This window comes from Haemaphysalis longicornis, unplaced genomic scaffold (assembly GCF_048455015.1).
Source record: "Haemaphysalis longicornis isolate Haplotype H1 unplaced genomic scaffold, Haemaphysalis longicornis Haplotype H1 scaffold_2, whole genome shotgun sequence".
Taxonomy (NCBI): domain Eukaryota; kingdom Metazoa; phylum Arthropoda; class Arachnida; order Ixodida; family Ixodidae; genus Haemaphysalis; species Haemaphysalis longicornis.
In genome coordinates this window covers 237,449,693-237,468,626 of record NW_027526295.1, presented here as the reverse complement: position 1 = coordinate 237,468,626, position 18,934 = coordinate 237,449,693, and the positions used below count along the sequence as shown (strand labels likewise).

The 18,934-nt window shown below is 49.5% G+C and overlaps 1 protein-coding gene across 2 annotated transcripts in view; it reads right to left on the bottom strand.

Moving 5' to 3' along the window:
- The window catches only part of Mvl (solute carrier family member malvolio), a 43,914-nt gene extending 25,232 nt beyond the window's left edge, over positions 1-18,682 (bottom strand). The window contains exon 1 of one of the 2 annotated variants that reach the window (XM_077699832.1): positions 18,662-18,682. The gene's annotated coding sequence lies outside the window, so the exon portion shown is untranslated. Of the gene's footprint in view, positions 1-9,751; positions 9,775-18,661 lie in introns of those variants that run through there. The other variant, XM_077699831.1, reaches the window with a different exon arrangement.
- Between the last annotated feature and the right edge of the window lie 252 nt (positions 18,683-18,934).

The following is an 18,934-nucleotide window of genomic DNA, read 5'->3' as shown; positions in this document are numbered from 1 at the left end:
TCATTCCGTTGCCACGAACACACTGCGAAGGTCCAAATTATGGTGGGAGCAACCACGCCGTTTTACGCGAGCAACGCCGATGACGCGATACTTCAGAAAGTGTCCCATTAAGCGCTTCTCGCACCTGGTTCGAGAACAATGAAAGGTTCCCAGGAAACGCGGACCGACTTCGAGACAACGCGTACAAAGATCAGGCGAATCAAGCGCCATGATCATAATTAATCAAGATTAAGCGCCATAACCATGCATGTCCTATACTCTTCAAAATTAAAATTAAAGCGATGAAGGCACTTTTCCGGCCCGCTGATCCCACGGCACGCCCAAAAATTTGTTTTTTTTTAACCTTATAGATCGCCAGGTTAAGAAACCTCACTGGATGCGTCTGTAGTTCCCGGTGCTCTTGCTAAAAAGTGCCACTGCATTTCGCTAATTATCAGCAGAGCCACTGAAGGGCCTTGACACCAGTGACTAAATGACCAATGTGTAACGTTGTTCCGAGGCGCCCATTGTTGGCCAGAAAAAGGCGTGGAGAACAAGACACGATCTACGAAGCTGAATACAAACCCGAGGTAATCAGTACGGGTGTGCGAATATTCAAAAATTTCGAACATTGATTGATTGTAGGGTTTAACGCGCCGACGAAACGCAGGCGATGAGACGCGCCGTAGTGGAGGGCTCCGGATTAATTTTGACCACCTGTGGATCTTTAACGTGCGCCAAAATCTCGTACACAACGGCGTTTTTGCTTTTCGCCTCCATCAGAAAAGTGGCTGCCGCGGCCAGGAATCGAACCAGCAACCTCGTGCTCAGCAGCATAACGCCTTAGCCACAGAGCCACCGCGGCGGGTAAATTTCGAATATTACTTGAATATTAAATATTATATATTCGTATTCGCTTCGAAAACCATGTATTCGACAATCTTCGAATATTCGAACGGGTTCGAATAATCGGGTATTATCGAATATTTGGGTTGATTAGTTAAAGGGGGGACGCGTCTTTCAACTTCGGAAAAAGGGCCACAACATAGTTTTTTTGAAAGCCACATATTCGGCTTCTGTGTTTTCTATCCTGTGCAGTTGCAAATTTTTTCCGCCGAAAACCGTCGCAAAGTGGCGCAATGTCAGCGCGAATGGGCTAAAAAATGGCACTTTTCGGAGCATGTATCTCCGCAACGGTGCCACCGAGCGCGGCCATTTTGGTACCATTGGATCGGCCGAGCGATCCTCTTTCCGGTCCTTACGGTCTTTTTATCTTCGTTCATTCACAAACGCACGAATGGGAGAAAAATAAAGGCGCAAAAACGAAGTGAGATACAGATGCTGAAGCGCGGTTGGCCTTTCTTTCGGCGCGCGTTGAAACGTCCCTCCTGATTGGGCGTCGCTACGGCATTTCAAGATGGCGACCACCGGAACTGCGTAATGCGCGTTTTTGAGTTCATTTGCACCGCTTCGGTCGGCGAAGTTTCTGTTCAAATATTTTATCTGCTGTGGTATTCAACAAAGACATCATCGCGATGGGAATGCCTGAGATCACAAGCCATACTAGGGGAAGTTGCGTGGCTCGAAAGGCTGATCGGCCACCGAACGCTTTTCGTGGTGCGAAAACCGGGTCCGCAAACTGGGCTGTGTACTCTGTACAGAAAAGCCGAAGTTGATGTTTTATGGAAAGAAAAAGTCTGCAAAAGGCACTCCAATTTCAAAGCCAGGCATTCCAGAAGCTCCGTGTTAAAAAAAAAGACCCGAAAGTCTACAACCCTGGCGACTTTTGATGAATGCAATCTATTTTTCAACTTCGGAATCTGTTTTCTCATAATAGTTTCTTTTGCCAACTACGTCTCTTGTTGTAGGGATTTCTTCATGACATGTAGCTGTATTTTTTATTCCGTTTTTTTGCGTTACATTCCTTGATGAACAGTTCAAGTTGTGACACTCTTGGTTTTTCAGGTTTACTTTTTGTGATTTTTTTATTCAAATGGTCATTCATTGTCTATATGCCTGTTGTATATTCACTTCTAAAAAAACTTACATTAAAAAATTGTGTTCTAATAAAAAATCTAAGACTGTCACGACCTCGTCCATGCATTTAGAATGCAAAGTACTTTGAACAATTTTTCTATATTTCATAGGCCGCTCAAGCTCGGTACAATGTGGACAGAAAGAAAATTTTATAAATAAAAAGTTTTCAAAATATTGCTTTGAAATTTTTATGGTGCTATCACAAAAGCATTTCCAGTAGTTGTGCTAGTTTTCATCAAAATTCACAAATAAATTAAAAGGTTGATTTCAAAAGCCACATCCTCCCTCAATTATTCGATATTCGAAGCCAGATATTCGTATTCGATTCGTAGTCGAAAAAAATGATATTCGCACACCCCTAGTAATCAGTTAATTTGTTTTTGAAACAAGCTGTATAAGCAGGTCTACGAAGAAGCAGAATAATCAGAAAGCCGATCGTTCATGTTTACTCGAGGCGGCAGCTTCTCCGGATTGCTCTTCCAAATAGGTGACACTGTCGCTTTCATTTCGGCATATTTCATAGCAGCACAGTAATGGTTGGTGCCTGACACAGTACAAGGACACGTTTGAAACCTGCCTTTCTAGTGACGTTTTGCACTCGCGCATAATCCACATTTTCCTCTGTCTGAACGCAGGGCAGAAGCGAATCTTGAAAGCTTAGCGCCTTTTTGAAATTGTACCAGGAGCTTGAAACTTTTACTACCGACAAATGCATATCTCTGGCACTCTGTCAATAATTGAGAGCTTCTCCGGGTCTGCAGAACTTATCTTTCTCTAGCGCAATGTTGATTGAGGCTGCCGGTCAGAGTAGTCTGGTGTTTCCGGGCTCTCTGTATTCCTTCTGTGATTTCGCATTCGTGCGATTCATTCAGTGGTCGTATGCTGGCTTCATTTGGCGAGGAAATTCAATTATACGGGTGCTCATGAGTTGTCCACATTCACTCATACCGAGCGCGGCATTTACCGAACACAGTGCCCGTGTACCGAATTATTTACGCAATCTTCCTCGTCCGAGCACGGGTCAAACATTAGACACTATATCTCTTGTCCAATTTATTCAACAGGAGTCCTAGACAAGCGCTGGGGCTAATGGCTACGCTAGCAAAGCATAGTGACACGCGTCAGAAACGTGGCCAAATAATTGATGTAGTTGTCGCTATGTGTCACAATTCAGTGACTCCATAGTTGTCCCAATGGCTGTAGTGCTCAAGTTGGCCCCTACAAGTGCTACGTTTGTGCCTACCCTGGGGAGCCTACATATGGCGCGTTGCATAAGGGGGCCCCAGCATACTCTCCAAAGGGTTAGAGTAAAATGAGGCGACGAAACAGACATAAAAAGAAAAGCATGTCGGAAGCAGACTCGGTTGGTGCGCTGATGAGACTTCCTACATTTATTTAAGTCGCGTAGGCCCGGCCAGACTGAGCGGCCGCCTAGCTGCTGACTCGACGTTCCATCTGTGTCGCGTGGAACTGCTCACGGGCCAGTACCAAGACCGCTGATGATGATCGTGGTGATGATGGGGACGATGGCGATGGAATCGCTACAGGGCTGCCCTCCTAGCGCGTAGCGCGTTAAGATGAAAAATTGATCACATGGGTTGCGCGGAACAAAAAATTCCCCGCATTTCCCCGAAGGGAAGAATGTGAAAGTGCGAATGCACGAGTTGAATTTGCGCGGTTCGGTAATGTTCGCGAAAGAGAGATCACACACACACACACAACTACAAAGAAAGAAAGATGCATTTATTCACAGACACCTATTTGTGTTGTCGTTGTACTTGATTGCTAGAGCGGATCTCAGCTTTGAAATTTCGTGTCAGTACTCCTTTAAGCAGGTGCATTAGCCCTTCTCACGCCCGATTCTTGGCCAATCCCCCACGTGGGTATGTGCCATGTCAGCGGCCAGGCAGCGCGCGCCCATCTCCCCCCGTTTCCAAGGAAGACGAGGAGATTCCTGGCCAATCCCCCACGTGGGTATGTGCCATGTCAGCGGCCAGGCAGCGCGCGCCCATCTCCCCCCGTTGCCAAGGAAGACGAGGAGATTCCTGGCCAATCCCCCACGTGGGTATGTGCCATGTCAGCGGCCAGGCGGCGCGCGCCCATCTCCACGTGCGCGGACATCGCCGGTGGACGCAGGTTCAGGGTCGCTAAGAAGTGCATCGCACTTAAAATGCTGTACAGGGAATTCGCGAGCTGTGTCCGGATTCAAGACATGACATTAAGCAGTCCTGTTCAGTTCCGTGAGAGCGTCAGGTGAATAGGTAAACCTCCGGTGGCCTTGGCTGGGAATGCAGCATGGGACAAGTCGCGGTGGCACGTGACTGCGTTGGGTCGCAGGTAAGACCAAGGAAAGTTGGTTGCTTGGCCGTGCAAATAGGGCATTGCACTAGGTCAAGCGTATCAGCTTGTCCATGCTGCAGAAGTTGTGGCAGCGTAGAGATCGAGCACGCATATGTCGGCTGTGGGACTGCGATTGCGGCTCCGTTCGATAGCGCAGTTGGTGAGCCTGACGGTTAATTGGAGGAAACCGGAATGCAAGTCGGGCGTTTGCGCTGAGCGTAATGGCGAGGCCGGCGCTTATGAACGGGCGCTGGACGTCGTTGAAGTGCTGACGAGGCAAGACGCCTGGTCGAGAAGGGCAATTGTGGTGTCGCTTACGAAGTCGCCTCCGACATCGACGCCGGAAAGCAAGGATGTCTGTCAAATGCATGCCCGAGTCCTCGAAAATGACATCTTGAGCATCTGGGTTCAAATACTGAGACAGCTCGACTAGGAAACGACCAGTACTTGCGTCATGCCCTATTGCCGTCGATTCAGCCGCGACTGCCGTGTCCACGATGCATTCGGGTGGGATGAGGACTGGTGTGGACGCTGGGACTTCAGAGGTGCCGATGACGTCGCCCTTGATGTGAGCGTCAGGACATAACCTCCTTTATGGTCAGGACAACAGCAACTGGCACGTTTTGGCGTCAGTACCGTGCCAAAGCCGGGATATTACAGCAGCGTATAGGTGATAAAACAGAGGCAGTGTCTTGCCCAGCAGGTGCCCCTTGTGGTGGAGAACCAACTTTTGTGATTGATGGTGCTCTGGCTGCTTCTGTCTCGATGCCGCTCGAGGTCATGGTGTTGTGAACTCCCAGCTCGAGGAGCTTGTCCGTGCTGGTGTGCGTGTATAGCCCGAGTGCCGCCTTATACGCCTTGCGGATGATGGCGTCGAGCTTTTTGCGCTCCGCCGCCTTCCAGTAGTCGAAAGCCGCTACATAGGCTACGTGACTGACTGCGAATGACTGGACGAGCCGGAGAAGACTTACTTCCTTCATCCCCGCATGCCTGGTGGACACTCTCCGGATGACGGCACAGCTAACGAGACTAAGGCAAGCGAGAGCGGGACGCGCGATCCTACAGCGGCTCGGGCACCAGGGACAAGGAACGCAGGACAGCGCGGAGTGAGCCTCGCTCCCGCGGGACCTGCTCCGCAACCTCCACGTGCCACCCATCCCCCGGCACATGCATCGTGAGCACAATCAGGAACGACGGCTCGCCAGAGCCAAGGCACTCACGGCGACACACGCCATGGACACCGGAGCATACTACGTGGACGTAGCCAAGTACCCGGACCGGCCCAACACGTACGCCGCGGCGGTAGTAGCAGCCACCACCGGGGCGCTGTACACGGCCGGCAGCGTCAGGGCCAAGAGCACGGACCAGGCCGAAGAGATGGCGATCGCATCAGCCCTTGCGAACCCAGAGTGCACCACAGTCATCAGTGACGCTAGACAGGCGATCTCGCACTACGCTACGAATAGTGTCTCCCTCAGTGTTGTGAGGGTGTGCGGGGCCCTACTCCCCAGACGATCAGCGGTGACTATTAAGTGGTTCCCGGCGCACGCCGGCCCGTTGAGCACGGGCGAGAACCGCAACGAGGAGGCGGAGCGGGCGGCGCGCGCGTTCACCAGCCGCGGCGCGAGCCCGAGCCCCCAACTTGCGGCGGAGGAAGACGACGAGGTGGCGCCACTCACCACCTACAAGGACACCCCGGTGTGGTACCGGACTAACCGCCGGACGCTACCCCCACCCCACCCTAAGCTGACGCGACGCGAAGCAGTGGTGTTTAGGCAGCTGCAAACACTTGCGCTGATGACTCCAGTAATAGCTAAACACATATGCCCGGAGGTGTACCCCAGTGATGTGTGTGTGATGTGCAAGAAGGACAGGGCCACGGCGGCCCACATCCTTTGGGACTGCAGAAGACACCCGAGCGAGGCCAGTGCAGCAGAGACGTTCCCGCCGTACCTTGTCAGTGCGGCGGCGTGCAAAGACTACGTGATACAACACATGGCCGTCCAGCAAGTGTCGGACGCCCTCGAGCTTCAACGCCCGAAAGTGTCACCCCCACCCGGGGGTAGGCATGAGTAGGTGACGGAAGCCGAGTGGCCGGCTGACACGACGTGAGGCCGCGTCGCGTTTGCAGGACAAATAAAGATGTTTTCTCTCTCTCTCTCTCGAGGTCATGGTGCCCGTGAAGGCCAGCGAACGTGCCGCTGGAGGTGAAACCCCGTTTGAGTCTACACCGGCTGTGGATGACGGTTGTGTGGGCGACTGAGGCGGGAGGTCGCCGCCACGGTAGTGGGTGGCTCACCGGTGCCTGCGCGTAGGGTGATAGCAGCGGGCGAGGCGGGCGGCGGGCGGCGGACGCCCGTGATGTCGTTGGCCGCCGCCAGTCCTCTCGTGTAAGATGCGGCTGCCGTGCTGGAAATGGAGAGCAGGGTGTCGGCGTTGGTGAGAGAGGACGTCGCCGTGCTGGGTGGCATGGAGGGTACCGTGTGTGGCGGCGTAGCGTGTGCAAGCCGTGCGGGTACCTCGTGTGCTGCCGGCTGCGGCGGGTCGTCTCGATAGCCATAGTGCTCGAGCACGGCAGCCCGAAGGTCGGCTGTACGTCTTGTTGTAGGTGTGGGTGCCGCGCTGGAGTTGGAGTATAGAGGGGCGACACTAGTGGCAGGGGACGAGGGCCATGGCGCTGAGGGTACAGTGGGCGGCTGTGAAGCGTGCGCGGAGCGTGCGTGTACTTCTCCTAATGCAGGCCGAAACAGGTCGTCCGTGAGGCCGTAGTGCGCGAGCACGGCAGCGCGGTGGTCGTCGTAGGGGGTGGCGCTGGGCGGTGGTAGGGCGAGGACACAGCGGAGGTCCAGCGGAAGCGTCTCCCAGAGGATGGAGTGCTTCAGGGGATGGAGGCTGTATGCTCACGTGTTTGAGCCAGAGGGTAGCCTCAAACTTGAAGAACCATCCTCTGAGGTTCCGTGGCTCGAACGCTGGTATCGGCGGGTCCCCCCACATCGCCATGTCGGTGTGCCGCTGACCGGGTGACAGGCGCGGAAAGTCCGGGTCACCACTTGTAGGAAGCAGACTGGGTTGGTGCGCTGATAAGACTTCCTACATTTATTTAGGTCGCGTAGGCTCGGCCAGAACGAGCGGCCGCCCAGCTGCTGACTCGACGTTCCATCTGTGTCGCGTGGAACTGCTCACGCGCCAGTACCAGGACCGCTGGTGATGATCGTGGTGATGATGGGGACGATGGCGATGGAGTCGCTACAAGCACAGCACCCACCGCAGGCTAACAATATACCGTATTTACTCGATTCTAAGCACCCCCATTTTTATACGATCGGTATAGGGGTGCTTAAATTTGAAAAATATAAGATGACTCCTCCACACACACAAGCACACATACACATACACCCCCACACACGCACATTTCCCGGCGGTATATAGACGAGAAAGGCGCAAGGAATGTTCTATACAAGCACACATTAAAAAAGGCATGGAGAGTGAACCCTGTGCTTACGTCTGATACTCAGGGCCGTATTCCGGGTCCCTCCTCCACTCCATTTGCTCCCTCCACTCGGCCGAGGGGAGGATTTCGCAATGCTTATGCATGGAGAAATCGCCTTCAAGGATCTCCTCCACTGAAGGCTCGAGTGGAGGAAGGAATCAGAATACCGGGGTCAGTCACTCACTACCCCTCGAGAGAGTTACAAGGGTTGTGCTACTGCTCTCAGTATCCCACAGCAGGTCGTCTTCTGCTTTGTCGAAGTGGTGTGTAAGCTAGCATTTCTTAGAGCTAGGCCACAACGTCAGTTTGTACCCGCTTCCACGCGTCTGAAATCCACCTGGAGGGTTCACGGGGCGCTTGCTGCAGCTTTGTCGTCGTGTTGTGTTTTCTGTTGTGTCGTGCTGGAACGCAGCAACACGAGACGCAACCGGCCAAAATCAGCGGGCGAGAGCGCACGCATCCACTCAAGCCTGACCGCGAACGGAAAGCCGGAGAATGCGCCAATCTAGCAGCTCCGGCCAATGGAAACAAGGAGCAAGAGCAGCGGCCAAGGCAACGCGCCCTTTCTCGCAAGAAAGGGGGTGCTTAGATTCGCATGCACACTTTTTTTAGAAAATATTTTCTGAAAGTAGAGGAGGGTGCTAGAGAATAGGGGGGCGCTAAGAATCGCGAAAGAAAAGACGGTAGTTATTTCCCACGCGCATACAAACTATCACATAGCCAGGTTCTATATATACTGTATACTATGTGTCATTCGTCCCTCCCCTGCCTAATTTCGGCATAACCGACCCACTCACCCCCAAGAAAAACCTCAGATATGCCAAAGTAATGTATGCGCGTAGGAGTTAAACCCAGCTTGTTGGCCTGCGTTATGAGGCGTGTCTTTTAACACGAAAGTGTTTTGTTCCCGGATACACAAAGATTTCACTAACGTCATATCCGTCACGGAAATGAGGCCAGTGCAACGGAGCAAGTGGCCTGTAAAGGGTGCACCCCTGCACGCAGGGTCTTCTTGCAGGAAAGCAACCTTTAGTACATGAAAGTACGGTATACTTCGGGTTGTTCGTTTGCGGGTTTTATATTTTAACACGAAAGTGTTTTATGCCGGTATACACCAATATTTCCCTGACGTTATATCCGTCACGGAAATGACGCCAGTACACCTTTGCCGAAGCGACCCGCCGCTAGCAGGACGTCGCTCGCCAAGCACACCCACAATACAGCCGCCGACCCGCAAATCATGCTCAGCTGCAGATTTCGCTGCACGTTTACGCTTTCGTGCTTTACCGATTTTTGTGACAGAGAAATCAATCACAGTTTTCCTCCTTTTTTGTTTGACCAGTCGTTAGCGCAATTCCTTCTAAGTATCAGCACCAAGTAGCTGCTCAAATCGCTTTGGTGTGCCCAAAAGGGTCTAAGGAGATTTGGGAAGGGTGTGCACACCTGAGACCTCCGACTTGAAAGAGCTACATAGTCCTCTTCCGCAGCTTACAATGAAAATTAATGAGGTAAAAAAAATTCCGTGCCAATTCACTCTGCGGATCTGGATTGCCGGAGGAGCTGCTTGGCCACAAACCCCCGTTCAAACCGCGCCGTCGCGCCGGGGAAGCGTTCAGTGGCATTTTTCAGCCACGTTTAGCCACGGCGTTTAGCCAGGCTTAAAAAAAGGATCTTGCGTTTTCTGCCTCGGGGTATGCGGGGTCCCGCCGGGCATCACGCTTGCATGCCACGCCGAGCGTCGTCGGTGGTCTCCTTCAGCTACGTTCGTTATTTTTTTCTATGTGAGCAGGCTTACCAAGGCCAGCTTACAAAGACCAAGATTACACCGATCCGTCGGCTTCCCTTCTAAGCACACATGACTTGCTGGGAAGACTTCTGTTTTCTCAGGGGGAAAAGTACGCTTACATCAAAATATGAGTCTCCGGTGGGAAAGTGGTCAGCCAGGGCAAGCGCACAGAACACCGGTCCCGGAGCCGAGAGATCGAGCGGCTTTCCTCGCGCCCTACCAGCCGGGAAAAAAACAACAACAACAACAAAAAAAAAACACGGGGGAGTTTTTATAACAGCTCCGCTGTAAAGAAAGAAAGCCCTAGAATGTGACGTCGGGAATCTTTCTGGGGTTCACTCATGATTGTATGTGCTTCGCATCGCATATAAGATCATGCGAGAGCCCACGCTTATACACGAACGTTACTCGTCTCCGCACTTACCTTTCTTCCGCCAACGACGGCTGGAAATGAGCGCTTCCGACGCGTTTCGTGCACTCAAACACGCTGAGGCAATCATTCCACAGCAAACCACATTTGGCGCGCATACGCACGCCATGCGAATCTACCGAGCAAACTTGTTGCGCGCGTACCTGCCGCTTCCGCAACTGCACAGGAGGGCAGGTAAAGCTGTTTGGCTCCGCGCCAAGGATAAACTTGGCGTGTGCGTCGCGACTGCGCCATTTCGTTTTTTAAAGTTTGTCTAAATAACGAAAACCCGAGGGTCTCCTGCTAATTCATCATACCTCATTTAGTTATAGCAAGAAACCATAGGTTTGAGGGGGTTACTGATATGGTTAGGCTATAGCAGGGAGAAAATAATGAGTTGGGGTATAAAAGGCCGGCGCGTCCCAGATTGCTTTTAATAATTCGTGTGGGTGAGGGGAAGAAGAAGATCGTATGAAGAATTTAGTTGTTATAAGTTAAAAGTCTTACATATATATATATATATACGGAGCAGCTAGACAACCTTACGTCAGAACAAGGACATATAATTCTCCCTATAATTGTCCGTATAAAGGAACATATATATTGTCCCTAATATGTTGTCCCTATATATACTGTCCCTATAAACATACATATATTGTCCCTATACAGGGACATATAATTGCTCTGTTCAAGACGCATTATTTAACGAACAATAATATTGACGTAGTTGTCAGCAAATATAATATTAATACTCGTTCACAATGCTGCTACGGTTCCCCATAGTAACAACAGCAGTGTGCGCACAAAGCCTTGGCGCTTGCCTCTTTCCACATTCTAGCCTTGGCACGAGCAACGGGCTGAAACTCCGCGCTTCCTCTGTGTAGTGTACACACACCGCCTCCACTTGCGCTTGTATATTAATTGCGTAAGTATGACGGGGAATTTTTCCACTGCTCCGTTAAAAAACACGCACATTCTCTTTTAAGCCCAAATGCTTTCACCACACTCAGATTTTTTCTGGCACTGAGCTCTATTTTCAGGACACTTAGAACCGATTTTGTAAAGGCGGTATCCTATATTCAGCCAGTTAGCGGCAGAACCTCTTCGGTTTTGTACGGAATGAGCCGTCAAAAGTTGCTACTGATGGATTCTGCTTCCAACGTCGTGGAACCTTGTAATCATGGAGCCTTTAAATGTGATGTTGAATGCGAAGCAAATCTTTACGTTCAGTCCTAACTGTGTGAGGGAACTTTGCCCAACAATCAGGAAGTCTCAAACTATCGGCCGTGCACACGGTCTCATTACAAACCGAGAACCCGAAGATTCCGACCTCGAGGAACCCACACCAGTCCCCACGGAATACTCGGCCACACTGGCATATTGCCGTGGTATAAGAAAAGGATACCCTCCGCCACACGAATCCTTGACACGGGCGGAAGCCACCGAATGGAGACAGCTACAGACTGGCACGTTCCCAAACTTAAACATACTGAGCAATCCAAAAGCCACCCTCTACCACACCACATAGGAATGTAGAAACACAGCGGCTGTCCCAAAAATAAAAAAATTCCCCGCATTTCCCCGAGGGGAAGAATGTGAAAGTGCGAATGCACGAGTTGAATTTGCGCGGTTCGGTAATGTTCGCGAAAGAGAGATCACACACACACACAACTACAAAGAAAGAAAGATGCATTTATTCACAGACACCTATTTGTGTTGTCGTTGTACTTGATTGCTAGAGCGGATCTCAGCTTTGAAATTTCGTGTCAGTACTCCTTTAAGCAGGTGCATTAGCCCTTCTCACGCCCGATTCTTGGCCAATCCCCCACGTGGGTATGTGCCATGTCAGCGGCCAGGCAGCGCGCGCCCATCTCCCCCCGTTGTCAAGAAAGACGAGGAGATTCCTGGCCAATCCCCCACGTGGGTATGTGCCATGTCAGCGGCCAGGCTGCGCGCGCCCATCTCCACGTGCGCGGACATCGCCGGTGGACGCAGGTTCAGGGTCGCTTAAGAAGTGCATTGCACTTAAAACTTGTAATGAGGAGCAATCGGATAGTACTGCTGGCCGGTGACCGCTGTGAAGACCACATCGGTTATGTTCAGCAGGCGCGCAAGGCAGCACAGGCCGTTAGAGCCCTGGACCAAGGGTACCACCGCTGCTGAAACCCGTCGGCACACGACACAAGACCCCTGTAGAGTGCCGCTCAGCCATGCAAAAAAGAGCTATAAATAAACGTTTTCAGTCTTTAGACCCACGGCTTTGCCTTCTGATTGTAGCTCTTCAAGCATTTTTTCAGGTGTTCCGCCGACTCACCTAACAACATGTCGTCCGCAAATCTCAAATGGCTCAAGTATTCTCAGTTTATCCGCAATCTTATGTTTTCCCAGTCAAGCTTTCTGAATACCCCCTCCAGACATGCTGTGAATAGTTTTGGAGAGATGGTACGCCCTTTCGGACCGGGAATTTATCGTTTTGCTCATGGAGGGCGCCCTTACATCCTTGATATATGCCGTCTAGAATTCTTATGTATACGTCTTTTCTATTCTCTGGTCTTTAGTGTTTTCAGCACTGCTGTGGTGTGTACTGAATCAATTTATTCAGTACACACCGCGTATGACAAAGCGTTTCAACGCTTTTTTATAGACTATAAATGCATGCAAAGGGGTTTGGTGTGTTCGGCGGATTTTTCTATTACTTGATTGACGACATGAATGTGATCTATGGTTAGGTATCCTTTTTTAAACCCATCCTGCTCTTTGAGTTGTCGGGAATCTAGGCTGTCGCTTATGCGATTAACTATATATGCTTTGGGAAAGCTTGTATAGCCGGTATTCATTGAAAAGTTTAGCTGTCAATTTCTTCATTTGGCAACCTTGAAATGGCCACGGACATGGCCGAAGCGCCACAAACATGGCGCGGCTTATGCCACTGTGGCCGCACGCCGAAGAACAAAAATAACACCGGCGTGCGTCGTCTATTCTGTTTAAACCCGATTCTAAACGGTGGTGCCAAGAGAGTTGTTATTTATCGCACTCACATTTGAGTAGAGGCATTAATTTGCGTTCGGCGGGCTAGAGCTTGTAATGTACAACGCATATATATCATGCGCTTAGCACGGACACGGACAAGTACCGCCATCTCGCGGAGCCCGACGTAACCAGTGACGGCGCATTCACATGGTTGCCTGCATGCGCGCCTCGCTATTGAATACAGGCCATACAACTGAGAGCTTGTTGCGGGACTCCAACTGAGGGCTGTTTTGGGACGTTCGTCGGGTCTCAGTCAGGCTGCACGTGCAATCAAAGCTCTCTTGGGATTTATTCGGAGCACAGAACTGGACCGAGTTTTGTGATAGAAAATTTTGGGCGCATCAAATGACATCTTCTCGTTTTTATAGTTTTTTATTTTGTTTGCTTTCTTTCTTTTGTTTTTTGCTTCCTTTCTCTTTTTCTTGTATCATCTAGCGTAGTAATTCAGCGCAACGGCTCGGCTAACCTAGCTGGTCTTCGTTAAAGTTTCTCTCTCTCTCTCTCTCTGAGAGTTTAGGCTGATATGGGCCTGTAATTCTTAAGGTATATTTGTTATCTCCCTTTTTGTGAATCAGAATCATGTTGGCGTTCTTCCAGGTATTTTTGAAGTGCTTAAGCATTCCGAGGATAGTGCAGCAAGCTTTTCTAGTACAATATCTCCTCCCTCCTTTAGGAGATCTCCGGTTATGACGTCGTCACCTGCAGCTTTTCCTCTTTTCATGGCCTTGAGATCCTTTTCAACTTCGTCGTTGGTTATTAGTGTGACTTCGCGAGCCAAAATTGTATACTCATTAGTTGCCCCTGGCCTAGCTTGAATAAATCTAGATGAATAAATCTAAAGTGATGATGAATAAACATGCCGAAAGCGCCCTCTTCAGCCTGTGTGACGAAACTCTCGAACAAGTAAAACCGTATATCTACCTCGGACAGGTTATCAGAGCTGACTCCAATCACGAAAGAGAAATCCGGCGCAGAATAGGTGTGGGCTGGAGCGCTTTCGTCAAGCACTCCCAAATAAAGTAGGGTATGCAACCGATAAATCCTGCCAGTGACGACATTGGAGCGGAAACTTGGCGCCTTACTAAACAACTAGAAAGCAAATTTAGGTCGGCTAGCTCAGCGGGCCATGGAACGAATAATGATCGGAGTGAGACTTAGGGGCAGGAAACGAGTTTCCTAGGCTGGATCAGGGAGAAAACCCGAGTAGACGATATCATAGGTCAAATAAAGAAAAAGGAATGGATTTGGGCGGGCCATGCAGTGAGACGAAATGACAACGGGTGGACCGCCAGGGCAACAGAGTAGATACCGAGACGGATATAGAAGAAGGGGAAGGCCAATAACTCTATGGAGGGACGAAATAAGAAAATTTGGGGGCAATGAAAGCACTCGGGCAGCGCAGGACAGAAATGGTTGAAGGCTCATGGGAGCGGCCTTCGTCCCGCAGTGGACCTAAGTAGGCTGATAATGATGATTTTGTTGTTGTTGTAGATTATGATGATGGCGACGACGACAACATCCCATTCCAGTCACCCCCCCCCCCCCAAAAAAAAAAAAAATACGGGACATGACAAATCATTAATCCTGGAAACAATACTTTTGTAAACGATAGCGGCTCCACAGACAGGCCACTACAAAACACAAATCAACGACAAACCACCTCTGTTTATAGTGGGTTTGAAGGCGGTTTTCTTGCTAGGGGGTGTCCAACTAGAGTCTACGGGCGGTCAGCTTTGAGGCGAAACTTTTTGTTGCGCCTTCAGAATCGACGAGGTGTCAGAAATGTGCCGGGTGGCCGAAAGATGTTGCAGTGACATTACAATGAGGGAGGCAATTCATACATTCTCGGATAAAACCAGCGCGAATTCAGACGATGGCGAAGGAAGTAACCACAAGGACTGCCGCTGGTCTACCAACTACATTTTTCTGAAATTCACCCTTTCTGGTATTAAAAATTTAGTTGTTAGACCAGCGGCTGTCCTTGTGGTTACTTCCTTCGCCATCGTCTGAATTCGCGCTGGTTTTATTCAAGAATGTCTAAATTCCAACTGGCCCAGCTTGTAACCCTCCTGCAATTCATACATGCCTGCCCTCGCCTCGTTACCGCGTGAACGTTCTCCGTATCATATATAAAACGCCCATGGACACACGCATCGTATCACTGGGATTCCCGGATGACGCCGCCGCCGCCGCCGCCGCATTCCGCACCTTATCAGAAGCTGAGTGCACTGATAGGAAGGACACCGTCTGGAGATTGCTTCTTTTGTGTGCGCGTTCATGACACTCAGTTTGGCTCTTGAAGACTATCTCCGCAATCACGTATGCAGATGTTTTTTTCCGCTTTCGGCAGTGGGAGGTGTCAGCGACCCTCGTGCACTGCAAAATTCCTCGGCTCAACGTAATGTTCAGGTCCTGCTTTGCGACCTCTGTGGATGATGTGGCATCCCATAAACACATTTTTTTTTTGCAATTGCCTCCGGTTTGTGTCGCAACAAAGGCTTCATTTATACGTTCCCATTTACTCTAACTCGGTCGCCATTCTTTCCCTGTTTTTGGGGCCGTTTCCTCCGCCGTGCGTAACGGCGCCTGCCCAAATATATATTCGCGAGTTTATTTCCGCTGCTGGCTTTCTCCTCAAGTCGTTTCTTGAAATCATTTTCACCTGCCGCGGTGGCTCAGTGGCTAAGGCGCTGCGCTGCTGAGCACGAGGACGCGGGTTCGATTCCCGGCCGCGGCGGGGCCGCTTTTCTGATGGAGGCGAAAAGCAAAAACACCCGTGTGTACGAGATTTCGGCGCACGTTAAAAATCTCCAATGGGTCAAAATTAATCCGGAGCCCTCCACTACGGCGCGCCTCATCGCGTGAGTAGCGTCGGCGCGCTAAACTCGTCAATCAATCAATCAATCAATCAATCAATCAATCAATCAATCAATCAATCAATCAATCAATCAATCAATCAATCAATCAATCAATCAATCAATCAATCAATCAATCAATCAATCAATCAATCAATCAATCCTGAAATCATTTTCGTGGGTTTATTCATTAATGAACCGGGAGGGATCTAAATAAAATAGATCCGACACTCCTTCGGAGAAAGCGCCTTCATAAGGAAAAAAATATGAAACAAAGTAGTGCTCCGGCTTTGTCCATCCCTTCATGGAAATATGTGCCATCGCTACTATATGGTTATATGGTCGCAATTCTTAGCGCTCATTCCAGTCCAACAGTTGTTTTGCATTAGAACTTCCTCGTCTTGCAGGGGGCAGGCAATACTGCCTCTTCTTTCTTGTATGTCCTTCACCCGCGGATGCGAACTTGCCTTTGACTCGAGTTAGCCGAGATTTCGACGACATTTCTTTTGATGGCAAAGTCGCCGCATGACTAGATGTGAAAAAAAGAAAGTAATTTATTAATGAAATAAATCGCGCTACTGAGTGCTTCGCACTGGTTTGCTGTTCGAGCGTCAAAGCATACCGACGCCGCGTCAGCACAGAAGCGTTTGTGGCGCGCAGCATAAATTACACGCGGAAACACGTGGCATTAGGTTTTCCCCTCGCGCTCGTAAAAGCCGTGGACAAAGAAGAGCGCATGTGGACTGGCCGGTAATAAAGGTTAACGGGTGCGTGCGTGCCGGATCAGACAGCATGCAGACGAGAACGCGCCGCAAAGCAACGCCGACTCCGCAATGGCTTCTTGAGCACGTGGTGCGAAGAGCCTACCAGTCATTCGTTCAATCATTGCTAAAAAAAAAAAAAAAGGATCGCAACAAACAAGGGCCACTTTCCTCTTGCGGGAGGGAGGAGGAGGCAAACTTTTTTTTATTAAAGTGAAATGAAGAAATATGAAGGACGTCCTCATGTCAAGGCGCTGCGACCTTCCACAGCCCGGTTGACCAGGCACCGCGCTGGTCCTCTGGGTGAAGGCTGCATGGCCAGTGCGCATTTTGATTGATTGTATACGGTTTAACGCGCCGACGCGACGCAGGCGATGAAGCGCGCCGTAGTGGAGGGCTCCGGATTAATTTTGACCACCTGGGGATCTTTAACGTACGTCGAAATCTCGTACACCAGGGCGTTTTTGCTTTTCGGCTCCATCAGCAAAGCGGCCGCCGCGGCCCCTTTCTTATTGTTAGGAGGAGGGGGAATAAGGAGACATCGAAAAAGAATTGAAAGATCTAGAATTGGGCAGAACTATACGAGACGGGCTTGGGTAGAGGAAAATGCATGTGCAAGCGCGAAAGACGTAGGAGAAGGCGGCGGGGGAGAGGAAATTATTATACAGCCGGAAGAAAAAGAGGTGCGCAGGTGAAGAGCCATTGTCGATGTCGAGAAAAGTTCGTCTCTTCCGACATTTCTGTTTTTGTTGTAATATGTATTTATTAATTCTAATTACACTCCGTGCCTTGACCTTTGTCATCGCCGGAGGGGGAGATGGGGGACGGGAGTTGGAGGATGGGCGGGGGGGGGGGGGGGAGCAGTGAGTACCCGGCTAAATGTGGTCCTGTATGGCGGCTTCTCGAGCAAAGTAATGAGTAATGTAATTTAGTTACTTTTTAGAAGTAATTTTGCCATCTGTGGTCCTGGAGCCTCCATTACTTCGCTTTATGCCCGACATTTTTGCTCGCGGCATAAAGCGAAGGAATGGAGACTCCAGGACCACAGATGGCAAAATTACTTCTAAAAAGTAACTAAACTACATTACTCATTACTTTGCGAAAATTTTCTAAGATGTAATTGAATTACATTAAAAATTACAGGTTTATGAAAGTAATGACATTACATTACTATTGCTTTCAGAAGTAATGGAATTACTTTGAAATTACTTTAACAAATATTCATCACTCTACACTACCACCTCATATACACTTTATTTACACTCGTATGCAAATACACTGCAATCTCAAAAATATTTGTTTTTACAGCAACTCATGTACAGTTTATTTACATCGCGATATATTGATATGTTAGATATCTTTATTACATCTCACAAGGAGCTGCGATTCAAAGTGGGCATTGGAAGGGTGTCCCCGTTTTAAGACAGTGTATTTTGCCATGCTAAAAATACGCTCAGCTGGCGCGGATGAGGGCAGGGTTGTGTTGAAAAGAACTTTTTCATTTTCGGGTACAAGGAAACATTGAAGCGCTGTTTCCTTTGCGTAAAGTTCGAATGCCCAGAGACTCTCTGGGCATTGGAACTCTACTTGGTCAACTTTTCTCGGTCAACTTTTTATGCCGTAAGAGAAGCGGACAGGCTATATCGTAGTCAAAATTAATTGGGAAATTAATAAGTAATTTCTATGAAATTAGTGGCCTGAAGTAATTTATTACATTACTAAATTACCAACACACAAAAGTAATTCATTACATTACTCATTACAGCAAAATAATTTAATTACTGTAATTTCATTACTGCCAAGTCTGACCAGGACTAAACATCATCGAAAAGTGTCGAAATAATGCTTCTTCGAAAGAAGCTCGACCAAGCAAGGGAGAAACGACATCTGTACGCAAATTCTGACGCGACACAAATGCGTTTCATGCACACATGCATGTCACCGAATCAGCGTTACGATAAGCCAATTACTCACCCTGATTCCGGCAGGCAAGCGCAGGCAAACATATCGGGTATCCGATGGCACCGCGAGGACAATCGATCGTGAGGGGCGTTGCATGTGTCCGGCCACGGAAATGTGAATCAGAAGGGCATTTCGTGGAAACAATAGCAAACGTAGAAAAAAATGGAGAAGGAAGTCGAGTTTATACCTGGACGTAATCGTATCCTCTGCATACGCATCGAATGACAGGAAATTATGAAAGAGCACGCTTTGCCTTGCTGTCTAGCATTATCAGTTTCATGAAAA